Below are 16629 nucleotides of genomic sequence, written 5' to 3'. Positions count from 1 at the left end.
ATTTTTTCAAATCTTCCATTCCTCTCATTTTCATGTTTTCCTCTAAATCTTTCAAAATATTTATAATTACTATTTTAAAGAATGTGTCTGCTAATTTCAGCACCTATTATATTTATGGGTTTATTTCTGTTAGTTAATTGTATTTCTAGTTATTAGTCAATTTTCCTGCATGGGTAGTAATTTTGGATCCAATGCCAAATATGATTTTTATGACTCTGGATTTTTATGACTCTGGATTTTTAATTTTTCTTTCAAGAATGCTGAGTTTCTCCATGGCATGATTATTTCATCAATGCAAGGTTTTTTTAAAAAGATTTGTTCATATGATGATAGAATTCTTAATATGGACATAATTTAGCCCTGTTACTAAAGTAAGACCATCGGGGGATCTCTACTGAATGCCTAGATTGCTCAACAATGTTCTCCATTCTGGCTGCTCTAAACTCAAATTTTATTTCCCAGGCCTGTTCATACTCTCCCTTCCTGCTTTCCAGTCTGTAAACTGCCTCCAGTTAGAAAAGTAGAATGACTGAATAACTCATTTCATTTGTTTCCCTTCTCTTTAGGATCACCTTCTTGTACAGTCTGTTTTTCAAAGTCTGGAAACAGTTCTTTCCTACATTTTGTCCAATTTTTTAGTTGTTTATGGTGGGAGCACTAGTGTAGTACTTGCTATTTATTTTTTTTATTTTTTGTCTTTTTATAAAATAAAATCACAGAAAAACACACAAAAGAAAATGTAGCTTAGTGAATTACTATAAGGTTAAATACCTGCTATGTTCTAAATGTTTGTGTCCCCCTCTTCCAAAATTCATATGTTGAAATCCTAACCCCCAAAGGTGATGGTATTTGCAGGTAGGACTTTGGATTAGTGCTCTTAAAAGAGGTTCCTGGCCCCTTCTGCCTACTGATGATACAAGAAGTCTGTGACTGGGAAGAAGACCCTCACCCCAGCATGCGAATGTTATGAACTTAGACTTCCAGCTTCCAGAACTGTGGAAAATAAATTTATGCTGTCTATAAGCTACCCAGTGTGTGGTATTTTGTTATAGTTTCCTGAATGGTCTAAGACAATACCCTTATAACCAACACACTGGGCAAGAAAAAGATATTGGTTAACCATCCTAGAAGCTTCTCTGTGTGCCCTTTCCCACTGACAGCCCCCTCCCACCCATATCCACTATCCCAACTTTTATGATACTCATTTCCTTGCTGTTGTTATGGCTTTTAATCATCCAAGTGGACATCCCTAGGCACTATAGTTTAGTTTTACACATTTTTAACTTGGTTGTCTTTTAAGTAACCTTTTATATACAGGTGTTCTGCCATCCCTTCTTTTACTATTTATCTGTTGAAGAAGTAAGAAGTTTGTCCTGTCTGATTTCTCATAGTCTGGATTTTTCTGATTGCATACTCATGGTATAATTCAATATGTTCTATTTTTTTTCTATTTCCTGCAAACTGTCTTCATGATCTAGAAGCTTGAAAAAAATATGTTTTTTATCCCTTGGTAAGATTATAATCTTTCATCTGAAGGCACATGTAATTTGTTTTTGCTCAATTTTGATGTTAGCAGACATTTGTGCTTAATGTCTAAATTCATTAATTCATTGGTATTTATAAAATAGTGATATCCTAATGTTTTTATTTATTAGTTGGAATAAGTTAATAAGAAGACAGTCCCTCATTTACTACTTACCAAGGGGTATGGTTCATTTAAGAAAGGTGAAATGAATGCTAGCTTCTTTTATTTACGTTTTTAGGATAATTTGTGACTGTATTCGTTTTCTTTGGCTGCTGTAACAACCACAAACTTGGTGCCTTAAAACAACACCTATTTATTCTCTTATAGTTCTAAAGTCCGTAAGTCTGAAATGAGTTTTGGGGGGCTAAAATCAAGGTTTCAAGCAGGGCCACACTCAAAAGGCTCTAGTGGAGAATCTCTTTCTTTTCCAGAGATTAGAGCTGTATTTCTTGCATTCCTTTACTCATGGCCCTGCCTCCATCTTCGTCCTCTGGACTCTGTTTCCACCAATGGTCTTCTCTGTCGGTAGTCAAATCTCCCTCTGCCTCCCTTATAATTATACTTGTCATTATATTTAAGAGTCACCTGGACAATTGAGGATCTCCCCATCTTAAGATCTTTAACTTAATCACATCTGCAAAGACCCTTTTTCCACATATAATAAAAATGGTAAGAACTGAATATCTTCAGAGGCCTGTCACAGTGACCAATGAAGTCTTTAAAAAATACTGTTTAATGTTACTATGACACCACAACTTAAACACATTTGATTAGTTTCAACCCATCGTAATTTTTATACAATCTATTGCCAATGAGGGCCTCAATTTGACTTCTGAATTCTTTTTTTTTTTAAGATTTTATTTGACAGAGAGACAGCCAGCGACAGAGGGAACACAAGCAGGGGGAGTGGGAGAGGAAGAAGCAGGCTCCAAGCAGAGAAGCCTGATGTGGGGCTGATCCCAGGATGCTGAGACCACACCCTGAGCCGAAGGCAGACGCTTAATGACTGAGTCACCCAGGTGCCCCGACTTCTGAATTTTTTTGACATGACCCTTGTAATCTTTGCTTGTTTCTCTGATATGCGGTATTTCAAGATGTTCTAATACATTTTCTGCTGTAAACCTGGAATCAGTAATTTCTTGAAGCAGCTATGGTTTCCTTAAAAAAAAAAAAAAAAGTATGTCCAAACAATAGCCTGGAAACTAAGACCACTATTTGTTACTGGTTGGTAATTTTTTTTCTAGGATTTTACAAATTCAGAACTACAGGGTTTTATATAACTTTTTATTTTTTTTTAATTTTTTTTTTTAAAGATTTTATTAATTTATTCGACAGAGACAGACAGCCAGTGAGAGAGGGAACACAAGCAGGGGGAGTGGGAGAGGAAGAAGCAGGCTCATAGCAGAGGAGCCTGATGTGGGGCTCGATCCCACAATGCGGGGATCACGCCCTGAGCCGAAGGCAGATGCTTAACCGCTGTGCCACCCAGGCGCCCCCATATAACTTTTTAAATTTGACATCTGTACTTTGTTTCTTCCACAATGAGAGTCCTGGCCCTCAAGGCCACACAAAATAAAAGATTGAGAATATATCATAATTACTCATCTGCTATGCCTTGTCACATTTAAGTATTTTAAATGTGTTACTCTATTTTTCTGGCATAGAGCATTGATGTTAAAAAAAAACTCATGGCAATATCATTTTGATGCCCTTAGTAAATATGTGCTCTTTTCACTAGATTTCCAAATGATTTTTTTCTGTTTCTTTTAAGTCCATTTTATTAGAATATGTCTTGGTCTTGATTGTTCTGGGTTGATATTATCAGGTAACAGTGTGCTCTTTTAATGCATACTTTATAATAATACTTTCAGCAAGTTTTTAATATTTGTTCTATTACCTAGATTTCCATTTTTTTATGAACTACCATTTCCATATATCGGATCTTTTTGTATCTTCAATATTTGTCATTTTCTCTTAAATCCCTTTTATCTCTTCATTTTGTTTTTCTTTTTAAGTCTTTCTTTTAATCTACTATTTTTTTTTTATTGTCTGAATTTTTTTTTTTAAGATTTATTTATTTATTTATTCGACAGAGATAGAGACAGCCAGCGAGAGAGGGAACACAAGCAGGGGGAATGGGAGAGGAAGAAGCAGGCTCATAGAGGAAGAGCCTGATGTGGGCCTCGATACCATAACGCCGGGATCACGCCCTGAGCTGAAGGCAGACGCTTAACCGCTGTGCCACCCAGGCGCCCCTAAGCTACTATTTCTAATAAGATATTATTTGTTGTGATTGGAGTATATGCTTTCTCTAGTTTATTCATCAATTCTGAAATAGTTTTTAATTCATTTTTTGAGTTATATCAGCTAATTTGAGGTTTTCTAGTTCTAATTCTTATTGTTTTTTCATATCTTGTTTTTTCCTAATATTTTTAACTCATTTTGAAATTATTTCAATTTGCATATATGTTCAGTATGTCTTTCTAGTGTATTTTCTTTGCCTACAGGGTTATTCTTTTATTGTTGTGTTTTCTTATAGTTACTTGCCTAGTGTTTGACTTTAATAGTTTTCTAATGCTTATTTTTATGTAGATTTAATTTTCATGACTTACTAGAAGATTTAGTTCAGATAGCTTTTTTAACTGGTTTTTATGTTGTTTTCATATATTCGTAAAACTACAATGGTTTGGTTGGGGCAATTTCTAGCTGCTTCCTTTTCCCTTTCATCTAGACCTTTTTCTTTCATTTCAGTTGTTCCTAATCTGCACAGTTTTGTTTTATCACAGCAGTTTCTCTTCAGTATGCAGCCTTGTACTTGGAGGAAGCCCTATGAGAACTTGTGGGAATTAGTCAGTTCTTAAGACTTACTGGTTATTGAAATATGCTAAACCTCTTCCAGTTTTAGCTACTGTTCTCAAATTGAATTGCCATGATTTCCAGCGAATACTTTTTAGTTTATGTGGGGCTCTTCTGTCCTTAGGTCCATCAAATACCCCATTACTCCTGTTTTTCCCTGCATAGACACCCAGAGGATATAGGTCTTGTGACTACTGATGGCTTCTCTCCACCTGCTTGTATTTTGAAGCCTGTGAGGATACACTGTTGTCTTGTTTGTAAATATTGTTGCTGGCTTTATAATATGATAATTGTAATGTCTGTTTTTATGTGGGAATTCAAAAAATCTCGTATCTATGGTATCATCTCCAAGACCATCTTCTCAAAAATGTTATTTAAATGAGATAACTTAATATAAAAAAGTTGATTAGATATTAAAGAACCAAAAGTCTTGACAAGAACCCTTGAATATCACAGAGCTAGAAACTGCAGGGAGCAACAACAATATCTAGAGCTGAGATGCCAAAGAAGAGTATACTGCTTGGCTAATGCTGGCATTTCTGAGTTCAGATGAGTGGACTCCTAGGAATTGGGAAGCTGGAAGACCATTGATATTGGTTTACCTGAAGTGGCACAGCAAGCATGGTGTTCAGAAAACTGCAAATTAGAGTCAACTACTGCTACTGTAAGGGAATGTCACTGCAGAGTAAAGCTTTATTAGGGTGATGCTAATAGGAACAAGATACAAATGGCAAGAAAAAGAACAGTTTCTTTCATATTCCATCTTGTGATAACCCTTTATTGCCTCCTGTTGCCAGAGCTCAACAGGGAGCAAACTGACAAATAAGAAATGCAATTTTCAGAGTTCTAATTCCAGCATTAAAGCAAAATATAGAACAGTAAATTTGAAGCTGAGAGATAATACCTTAAAAGCTGGCTTATAACTATTATATGCTCTTTGTAAACTGTGCCTTTTGTCATTGCATACTCTTCATCTTATTTAGAATTTTTAACCTTAATTAATTTTATCCGATATTAATGTTGTCTTTCTTCCATTTTTTGGTATTCAATTGTTTATCTCTCATGCTATTTTAAAATTTTCAACATTTCTTCATTACTTTGTTTAAATACTTTTTCTTAAGGAGTATATTGATAGGTTTTGTTTTTTTTCAACCCAATCTGAGAAGCTGTTTTATACTTTGGGGAAATGAATCATTCATGTTTTATTCCTTTCATCCGACTTTGTTTGCATTTTTAAAAACATTTCCTTAAGTATTTCCCTTACTTAGTTTTCCTGTTTGATCATTACCATTATTTATCTTTTCCTCTTTTTAACTATGAAATTCTATTGCGCTTTTTCATGCAACTGGTGATTTTCATATATTCAAAAAGAAATCTACATGAAAGTAAGGGTTATATGCCATATCAACTATCTCTGTTTGCTGGGTGCTCTGTTCCTTCTCTGGATGGGCCCTTTCAAATACTTTTACTTCTCTCCCCACCCACAAACTCCTAGGATTTGTTGATGTATTTTAATTGCCTTTGGAGTCTATTATCAGGATTCCTATGTAGTATGCCACTTTTATTTCAAGAAGCACCAGTTAGTCTTTTTTTACACATACTCAGTCTCTCTGCATCTGTTTAGATATCTCCTTAGGTAACAGATGGGTCAGAGCTCATCATTCTTTCATTTACTCTATCTTCCCATATCTTGAGGTATTTTTTTTGCTGTTTGATTACAGTCCTTTCCTGTACTATTTCCTCAGTTGTGCTGCTGTGTGATACATTCTAGCACATATTTACAAACAACTTTCTTTGACACTGACAGTTAAATGTTATCTTGGTTGTATTATAGTCAATGGATCATATAATCCTTTCTCTCAATATAAATTATATTAAACTTTTTAACTTATAATATTGTAAGTAAAGAGTTGGTTCCTGTCTGATTCTTTTTCTTTCATAATTATTCTTCCTCCACTAGCTAAATTAATTTTTTTTCTTTATCCTCTGGACTCAGAAATTTAACTAGATTATTTCTAACATGTCCATGACAAGATAGTATTAAGTCAGTATGTGGAAAAAGTTGAAATCTCAACAAAATGGTAGGTCCTTGAGATATTAATAATAGTTTCCATGACACCTTTTCATTGTATTGATTTGGGACTGCTGGTATTTCCCTTCTCATTAACAGTCACTGAGGACCTGTTTTCCCTGTTGACTATAATGTAAATTTTGGAAGTGGAGTTTGATTGCACTATTGTGTAGAAGCAAACCATAATTTTGATGTACTAAGAAACCGGTTGTGATTGCTCTGCAATAGCTGATGGGAACTTCCCTCCTTTCCTGCCATGTCATTCTTAGTAAATAACAAAGTCTTATTTTAAGTTTTGAGTCTATGGTCTTATTTTCCACAACAGCGTTTTTCTTTATCAATCCTGCCTGAGCTCTTTTATTCTGTAGACGAATTTATTTCTCCAGTTCAAGATAATTTTTTGCTATAAAATGTTTTATTATTGATGTTATCCCATCTTTATTCTTCCTCCTTTTGGAACTCCTGTGTTACTCACTATTGAGTCTTCTGTCTTTCAGTTCTCTGACCTTTTCTTTTATACTTTCCATCTGTTTGTGTTTTTGTTCTGTGCTTTGATATATTCCTCCACTTGATCTTTCATGCTACTAATGCTGATGTATGATTCATGTGTTGTTTTTTAAGTATGAAAATCATGATTCAAATCCTTAGGTTTGGGATAGTGTGAGATAGGGATAATAGTTAATGCAGTCCTAAAATTTCCAGGCTAAATTTCTGGTCTGAAATAAGCATATAAAATCAGTGGAAATGAATCTGGTCTGAAATAAGCATATAAAATCAGAGAAAAATAAATTGTTGTGTTAATTTGCTAGGGCTGCCATAACAAAATACCACAGACTGGGTGGCTTAAACAGCAGAAATTTATTTTCTTAAAGTTCTGGAGGCTGAAGTCTAAGATTAATGTGCCAGCAGTGTTGATTTCCTCTGAGGCCTTTTTCCTTGGCTTGTAGATGGCTGTACATTTGCTGCCTCTTCACCTGGTCTTTTCTCTGCGTGTACACAGCTTTGGTCTCTGCTTATACATCCAAATTTCCTCTTTTTATGAGGATACCAGTCAGGTTGGATTAGGATCCACCCTAACAGTCTCATTTTAGCTTAATCATCTCTCTAAAGAACTTACCTCCAAATATGGTTACATTCTGAAGCGCTAGGAGTAAGGATTTCAACATACGAATTTAGGGAGTGGGGTCACAATTCAGACTATAACAGTTGTCACTGTAAAAAGAGAGATTTGTTGAGTTTTTTATTTCACATCAGCTAATTCTTATACCAACTAGGTGTCTAACAATTCAATTCAGTTCAATTCTGGCAGCAACTCCACAGAGTTAGCATCAGGCTAGTCGAGTTTCAGGGCTTAGTCCCTCAAGACTACACCCACTTCAGAAACTAGGGACATACAGTGCCAAGGGTACCTACATTTCTGCTCAGCACACTAAATTATTCATGAATTCCTCTGACTGCCTCTCTAGGTTTAATAACTGACTAGAACAACTCGCAGAACTCAAGAAAGCATTTTACTTGTGATCACTGGCTTAATATAAAAGACATAACTCAGGAACAGTCAAATGGAAGAGATGCATAGGGCAAGGTATAGAGGTGGCTTATGGTGGTGTAGAGCTTCCACCCATCCCAGAGTGCACTACCCACTCAGCACCTTACATGAGTTCATTGGGAAACTCCGAACCCCATCAATTAAGGGTATTTAATGGAAATATTATTACACAGACATGGCTGATTGAGTTATTCTGTCACTGGTAGAGACTCCTGGGTGGCTCAGTGGGTTAAGCATCTGCCTTTGGCTTGGGTCATGATCCCAGAGTCCTGGGATGGAGTCCTTGCTCAGCAGGGAGCCCGCTTCTCCCTCTCCCTCTGCCTGCAGCTCCCCCTGCTTTACCCCTCACTCTGTCTCAAATAAAATCTTTAAAAAATAAAAGAAAAATAAATTATTCCATCATTGGTGATTAACTCAATCTCCAGTCCCTCTCCCCTTTCTGGAATTTAGGAGTGAGACTGAAAGTGCCCAGCTTTTAACCATGGTTTGGTCTTTCCGGTAACCAGCCCCCATCCTGAAGCTACTAGAGGACTGTCTTATCGCTCAGGAAACTCCAAACGTTTTAGGAGCTTTGTGTCAGGAACCGGGGACAATGACAAAATATTTCACCATATTTGTGCAAAAAGGTGGCATATTGATTTGAAACCTTGATGAGCACAGATCATAAAAAAAATCATTCAAAAGTTATGTCTGCATTTTAAGAAGTTAATTACCTTTAAAGCAGATTGTCTCTTTAAGAATGGCGTGTAAAGCAAATGCAAATCAAGTATCTTACTTATTCCTGGGAAAACTTCAGGCATCTTGAATGTAGGAATCTTGAATGTAAGTACCTTAGACAGAGAAGCTAAGGATTTTGTTTTGTAAATTGAAATGTATCTAGGTATCAGGTTTCTGCAGATTTTCTGGCTTCCTTGAAAAAGTCTCTTTTTCTTTTTGGATTTGCATTGCCATGTATATTATTCTTGTCCTTTTTCCTTGAACAGTTGTTGGAACCTTTCTTGTGCACCTTCCAGTCACTATATGCCTTTTGTATTGCCTAAGAATAACTAATAAACTGATTCCTTAATTTCTGATTTTGTATTTCATATAAGTGCAATAATACAGAATGCATTTTCTTCAACATTTTGTGAAATTCATCCATATTGTTTTGCATAGTTATAGATTGTTAATTCTCATTGCTATGTCATACTCCACCATGTGAACATACCACAATTTATCTATTCTTTGTTAACAGGCATTTGAATATTTTTCAGTTTTTTGCTATTACAGTGTTGCAATGAATATTCTAGTGTATGTCTGTCGATGAATGAATACATGAATTTTCCCTTGGGTATACACTTAGAAATAAAACTGCTAGGTCATAGGGTATGCATATGTTCACCTTTAGCAGATACTGCCAAACAGTTTTCCAAAGTACCGACTGACGTTCCCACCAGCACTGTATAAGAGTTATGATTGTTCCATATGTTTACCAAGTCTAGTATTGACTATCTCCTTCATTTTATTCATTTTGTCTAGGTACATAATGGTGTCATATTATGACTTTAATTTGTTAGGCTGATAACTAATAAAGGTGAGGTTTATCTTTTTTAAAGTATCTTCTTAAGTCTTTTGCTTGTTGTCCCCCTACACCCTACCATCACTGGTTTTTTTTTTCTTATTGATTTCTACAAGTTCTTTACACAATCTAGATAACGTCTTTGTCAAATATATGTATTGGAGATACTTTCTCCTACTATGAGTTACTTAATCATTCTCTGAATGAATAAAAGTTCTTAATACAGACCAATTTATCATTTTATCTTTATGTCTAGAGTTTTTGGTATTTCCTGTTTAAGAACTCTTTATCTATGTGTAGCAAAAGATTAATGTTGTCCAAAGAAAGGCCTTTATCCCTGGCTCCTGGGAGGTAACCTGTAAATCCTTGGAATGTCCTGCCTCAAAAAGGTGTTCTTCGTTCACCTGGGGCCTTAAGCCATGCCAAATAGTCTATACTAACAATGTGATTTATGGTGGGGGCCTTGGCCCATATGGTATCACACTGACTTTTGCAAGAGCTGGAGACTAAGATTAGCAATGTGGGAAGAGAGCCATAACTATGTGACTGACCTCCAATAAAAACCCTGGACACCAAGGCTTGGTTGAGCTCCCCTGGTTGACAACACTGTGTGTGCATTGCCACACATCACTGTTGGGAGAAGCAAGCATTGTTCACATAATGCCACTGGGAGAGAACTGGAAGTTCTCTGCGCCTGGTCTCTCCTGCACCCTGCCCTATCTACCTTTTCCTGTTGCTGATTTTAATCTGCATTCTTTCACTACAGTTAACTGTAACCATAAGTGTACCAGCTTTGCTGAGTTCTGTTCTTCTAGTGAATTACTGAACCTGGGGATGGTCTTAGGGATTTCCTGAATCATAGCCTATGAAAGATCATGCAAATATTCTCCTGTTTCCTTTGAAAACTTTAGTATCTTATCATTCACATTCAGTTTTTAATTCCTTTAGAACTGATTTTGGTATTTGGCATGTGAAAACACAGGTCAAGTTGTCATAAATCAGCTGACCACCTGTGTGTGTGTTTTTACTGTTTTTATTTACTGAGTCCTCCAGCTTTTTGTTCATCAAAAATAACTTGGTTATTCCTGGCTCTTTGTATCTGTATGAGTTTTCAGCTTGTCAATTTAATTTAAAAAACCTGTTGAAATTTTGATGGGGATTATGTTGAATTTTAAATTAACATCTTTACATCTGACATCTTTACAATATTAAATCTACTAGTCTTTGAACATGGTATATCACTATGTCCATTTATTTAGATCTTGTCTCTCAGTGATTTGTAATTTTCAGTATAGAGTTGTTGTCCATCTTATTTTCTTTAGATTTATTCCTAAAAATTATTTTTTAAATGATTCTACTGTAATTCTTATAATTGATGTGTGTAAAATGTCCAAAGAATCTACAAACTATCAGAATTAATAAGAAATGTAGCATTGTTGCCAATATAAAGACAATAAACAAAAATATTTCTATATACAAGCAACAAATATAAAAAAGGGTAATCTCTTATTAGATTTCTCTTTATGGCTTTTAAAAAGATCTGTGGAATTTGAAACTAATTTTTAAAATAAAATTTTTAAAATATTTTCCCTGAAATTTCCTTTGGAGTTATTTCATTTCAAGAGAAAAACAAGAGATGTAATTCATTGTTAGTCATTTTGGTAGAAACATATATTCCAAAAAATGAATAATCAAGACATGTTATAATTTAATGATTTTTATAGGAAAGTTTTTACTATTTACTATTGGTCATCTCTTTGGTATTTGAGATTTTACTGAACTTTCTTTTCTTTCCTGATATTGGAGAGTACATAACTGTTTTTTTTCAATTGTCTTTCATTACATACAGTTCAAAATTAAGTACTAGTGCCTTAAAGACTTGGGAATCAAAACCTAATAAAAAAATTAAAACCTACCCTTATGTAGCTTGTTTTTAAATAAGTTATAGAACTTCAATTACTATACTTACTCCTGAGTCTGCAAACTCATAACTGCAATTAGATGCTATTTACCTTAGAATGATATAAATCTATAAAAATACAAATTATTATGAAATTCCAGGTTAATCTACTAAGTTGCTATTTTCAGTTTGTCAACAAATTCTAATAATGGTCTTGTTACCTTGTGATTAGATCAGCACACAATATTTTTTATTTATCTATAAATATTCAAGTTCTACTTTCTAAGTATCAGGCAAATCTTCAAGGAAACTTACTTATAACAAAGACATGTATTAGTTTTGTGATTTCAATTCTTAATTCCTGGCTTAAAAAAATAACTAAAGCTTTACTATTTCCTCGGGGGGGGGGGGGGGAAAAGGCCCGGGTAGCAGTCTACTTTGTACAGTAAGTACATGGAAACACAAGGATAGAAAGTAGTAGATGGTCTGTCAAAGCTAGTGAATCAGCAATATTTCAAAGATAGTAAATCTGTTGTGAACTCATAGTTCAATGGACCACACTCTGTAGTTAGATTGCACTGGATGACAGAACAACTCTACAATTAGTTCCTGTGATACTGTGATTTATAATAAATATATGGTTCCTTGCTCACAGATCCCCAAAAACCTTGGAATTTTTGAGCATCTTTTGTTATATTTTGTTTTTTGTCCTCAGTTCCTGAAAGCACTGCAAAGCCATAAAGGTAAAATGAGTGTCTTGTTATCCATAACAAACCTCTTTCCACCACAACTGAGTTTATGTTAATGGATGACTTTTAAAAAGCACAGAAGGATGGAGGCTGGTTGCCAAGGAACCAACCAGGAATAGAGGGTTGGAACTTTTAGTCCCACCCCTTGATGAAAAGAGAGAAGGAAAGGAGAAGGGCTGGAGGCTGAATCAGTCACTAATGGTCAATGATTGAATCAATCACACCTATGTAATGAAGCGTCTATAAAACCCCAAAAAGATGTTCAGAGAATTTCCAGGTTGGTGAATACATGGTCAAGGGAGAGTGGCACACGTGGGGAGGGCATGGAAGCTCTAGCCCTTTTCCCATACCTTGCCCAATGCATCTCCTCCATCTGACTGACTGTTCCTGAGTTATACCTTTTAATAATATATCAGTAATCTAGTAAATAAAATGTTTTCTCTGAGTTCTGTGAGTCATTCTAACAAATTAATCAAACCTGAAGAAGGAGTGTGTGAGAGAAGCATAGATGATAACCTGGACTTGCTACTGGCATCTGAAGTGGGAGAAGAAACAGTCTTGTAGGACTGAACATTTAACCTGTAACCCCTAACCTGTAATCCAAAGAGGGGGGTCATGGGAACTTCTGATTTATAGCTGGTCATTCAGAAGCACAGGTAACCACCTGGAATTGCAACTGATATCGAAAATAGAGGGCAGTCTAGGGGACTAAGCCCTTAACCTGTGGAATCTGATACTATCTCCAGGTAGATAATGTCAGAATTGAGTTAAATTGTCAGATACCCAGCTAGTGTTGGGAGAACTGCTTGCTGATGTGGGGAACCATGCCTCCACCCACACATAGACACACATATATCCTACATGTTAGAACTGGTGGCCAGAATCTTTAGTTCCCCCAAATGGGAATTCTTATAAGCCCTTTTGTAAGGAAAAAAACAAACAAAAAAACCCCAACTGAACCATATAATTTTGAACACTAAATACATATTATGTTTGATACCCAAGTATAAAACATAAATATCCTTCTTTAGCTGTGGCTCATCTTTACAAGTGGCATAGCCATAAGGCTGAAGACTATGGCAAGTCTTTTACATGTGGTTTCCATAAGGGGATCTTGGTAAAGATACCTTACTTAGAAGTCCGAGCTTTAGCTACTCAAGAGGATGCTTTTGCTCCGTAAAGGGCAGCTGAGGTTCTCCAAGCTTTCTGGCATGCTTGCTTAGCCACAGCAGTGGGCTGCAGCTGTCATAACCCACCAGAGGTGGCAGGAACATCATATGCACAAGCCAGTAGATTTGGAGAGGCAAGAGACATAGGATGCAAGGCTTAAGAAGAATACAGGCTGTCAAAGGAGGAAGAAGCAAAATTATCCTAGTGCATACAACTTGCTCTCCTGAGAGCTATCAATACAAATATAATGCTGGTAACTACAGGAATTTCTAACTTGTTTATGCTCTTTCAATATTTGCTTATACTTCAACATTTATCACAGACATGTAATAAAACTGGTATGTATGTATTTGTCTCATCCACTGGACTCTGTGAACCCACACCCTCAGACTCTTGAACTTGGGTAAAACTGAGTAAGGAGCACTTTCAGTATGTATACCAACCCATAAAATAGGTAATAATAATGTTAATTTACACAGGTGTACACATTTTGGGTTGACTTTTGAAAAGATCTTAACAACTGGGTACGAAAGTAATCTGTCATTGAAATGGTGTTAATTTTTCTGTTTTTGCATGTATTATTTTCTTTGCTGAAACAAACTGGAAAAAAAATAAGTATTAAAAATTTACTAAGAGAAAAATGTGCCTCTCTGGGTTAGCCTAGCCAATAACACTGCATGTTAATTTGAATTAATATAAATCATGAATTACAGGTTGCAGTTGCATTTGAGCTAAGTTGCATTGTTCTGCACAAGTCAGAAAACTATATAATCATCACAACAAAATCATAATTTGGGTGTTTATGAGTTTTTTACATCCAATGAAGCCAACTGTTTGATACTGAACCTGTTATAAAAATACCCATGCAGAGTTATTGATTTAAAATACAATGTGTTTAAAATAAAAAAATAAACAAAAATAAAACACTGAACAGCTTTCAACTATAAAAGCTGTCCTCAAGGTAATCTAGTATACACAAATCAGATTATTAACATTACTTAGTAAAGAGTTACAATTAACATTGTCAGGTGTTTGAATTTTAGGCAATGGAGTTAGAAACAAAGGAAAAGATTCCATCATTTTGTGGGATATCTTAATTGGACTGAGAGTAATATATAAAATTGTTTATATTTTGATGGATAACTATAGGTTTCAACAGCTACCTTAAGCTTAGAAACACAAATGTGGCACTAAAGAAAATAGACAGGGGGAAGTATATTTCTAGCTGCCTCATTCTTTTCTTCTCAGTATCCCCCATCTCAGCAAAGAGTAAACCATCTAGTTTAGGATGAAAACAATACAGTGATAGCTGATGCTTCCACTTCTCTCTCATCCAAACCTTGAGTAAATTATGTTATATCCAGAGTGTTCCCACCAGCCTCCTTGCCATCAACCATCATTTCTAGTTTGGATTATTACAATAATATTTAGTCCTAAAGTGTTCCTTCAATTGTTTATTCATCCACCCACCTAATAACTACTAATAAACCACCATTTAATTAGATACTGTTTGGGGTACTTCAGTACACAGAGAATTGCCCTTTCGGCCTTTACAAAAGAAATAAACACCTCTTATCTATCCTGAACTTCAGTATGGTATATTGTTCCAGGACATAACTGCCCAGGGCACCTAAAAGTCAATATTGAGAAAATTAATGACTAGTTAAGGTATCATTTTCAAAGTTGGGATCTTAATGCTTTCATACTAAATCAAACTAAATTGAAGAACCTAATTGATATGTCATTGAGAATATTCTGAGAGGCCACCAGAATCATGATATGCCATGATTCTTGGCATAATCCAACAGGAATAAAAGGAATTGAACAACACTGCTATATTAACATTCTTTTTATTCCTCTCAACTTAACAAGATGTTTTGGCCTTTACATCTCTGAAAATGAAAAGAAAAAGAATTGATGTTGAACTCTGTCAGATGCTAGCAATAAATAATATTTATCCATGAAAACTTAAGCTAAATGATAAAAAGCCCAATCTCACCAAGAAATACATTTCAATGAAGTATTACTTTTTATAAATATTCATATATAAAAAATAATATTTTATGTTGATCAGCTGTATATTAATAATAGTCATAATGATTAAAAAAAATTTCCCTGGATTGACTTAACATTTAGAACATTATGACTATAAGATAGGCAGTCAATATTAATACACGTACCTTTTTTGCTGCAGCAAAGAATGATAATCAGTAAGACTTTTTTGCCTAAACAATCCTATGTAAGAATAGAATTCTGTAGGTCTGGGTTTCTCAGTAGCATACCACTACTAACATTTTGGGCTGATAAATTTTTGTTATTGAGGGTTGCTTTGCGCAGTGTGGGATGTTTTGCAATATCCCTGGCCTCCTTCCACTAGCTACCTAATAGCCCCTACTCCTAGCTAGGACACCAAAAATGTGTCCAGATATGGTCAAATGTCCCCTGGGAGGGAAGCAGTAGTACCTGAAAACCACTACTGTAAAGGATAGAACGGCAATACAATGTAATACTTTGACAATCAAAGTGTTAGTTCACTTTTTAAAAATGGACCATGGGTATCCAAAAACTATATTTAATTCCGTGGTACACATTTAAGAGTGACTGTTATTGTAAAATAACATTTTATGACGCACCAGAAACTGCATTATTTGTCATTATTTAAACTTATGGGGAAGAGCTTTGGATGTTAGTTCATAATCCATTAGCCAAAAGCATTCTGTAATTTATAGGACAGGTGGGCAATGTACTTTAACATTCACTTACTGATCTTTCTCCAAACCCTAAGATAGTACTTAGAACACTGTGTTTCTCTTACAGCTGTAAGCTTTCTTAAAAAATATTTTTTAAAATGTATTAAATTTTTAAAGACTATCTTCCTTGATAAAAGTCCAGAAAACTGAAAGTCTCAGGGCTTTTAAAACAAACGCAAAATATTTAGAGACAAAGCAAATATTTTTCAAAATTCAACTTGTATAGACTAGTACTTTTCTACATCCATTCTTCAGATGATGCCTTATAGAAATCCAAGAATTTGGAGGCTGAGAATAGTTTTAGAACTCCAAAGTTCTTTTCCATACACAGAAGCAGTACCTCTTAAATCCCGTTACTAGTCACCTAAATAGTCTCTAACTATGCTCAAATTCTCTCAGCTTAATCAGTTTACCGTCACGATTGCTAATGGAATCATTCATTCTGGCTATAAATATAAAAATGTATGTAGTGCTTTGTTTTAAAGCATTTCCACATAAATT

Source organism: Ailuropoda melanoleuca, chromosome 6 (genome assembly GCF_002007445.2).
Source record: "Ailuropoda melanoleuca isolate Jingjing chromosome 6, ASM200744v2, whole genome shotgun sequence".
Lineage (NCBI taxonomy): Eukaryota > Metazoa > Chordata > Mammalia > Carnivora > Ursidae > Ailuropoda > Ailuropoda melanoleuca.
This window is presented reverse-complemented; position numbering follows the sequence as displayed.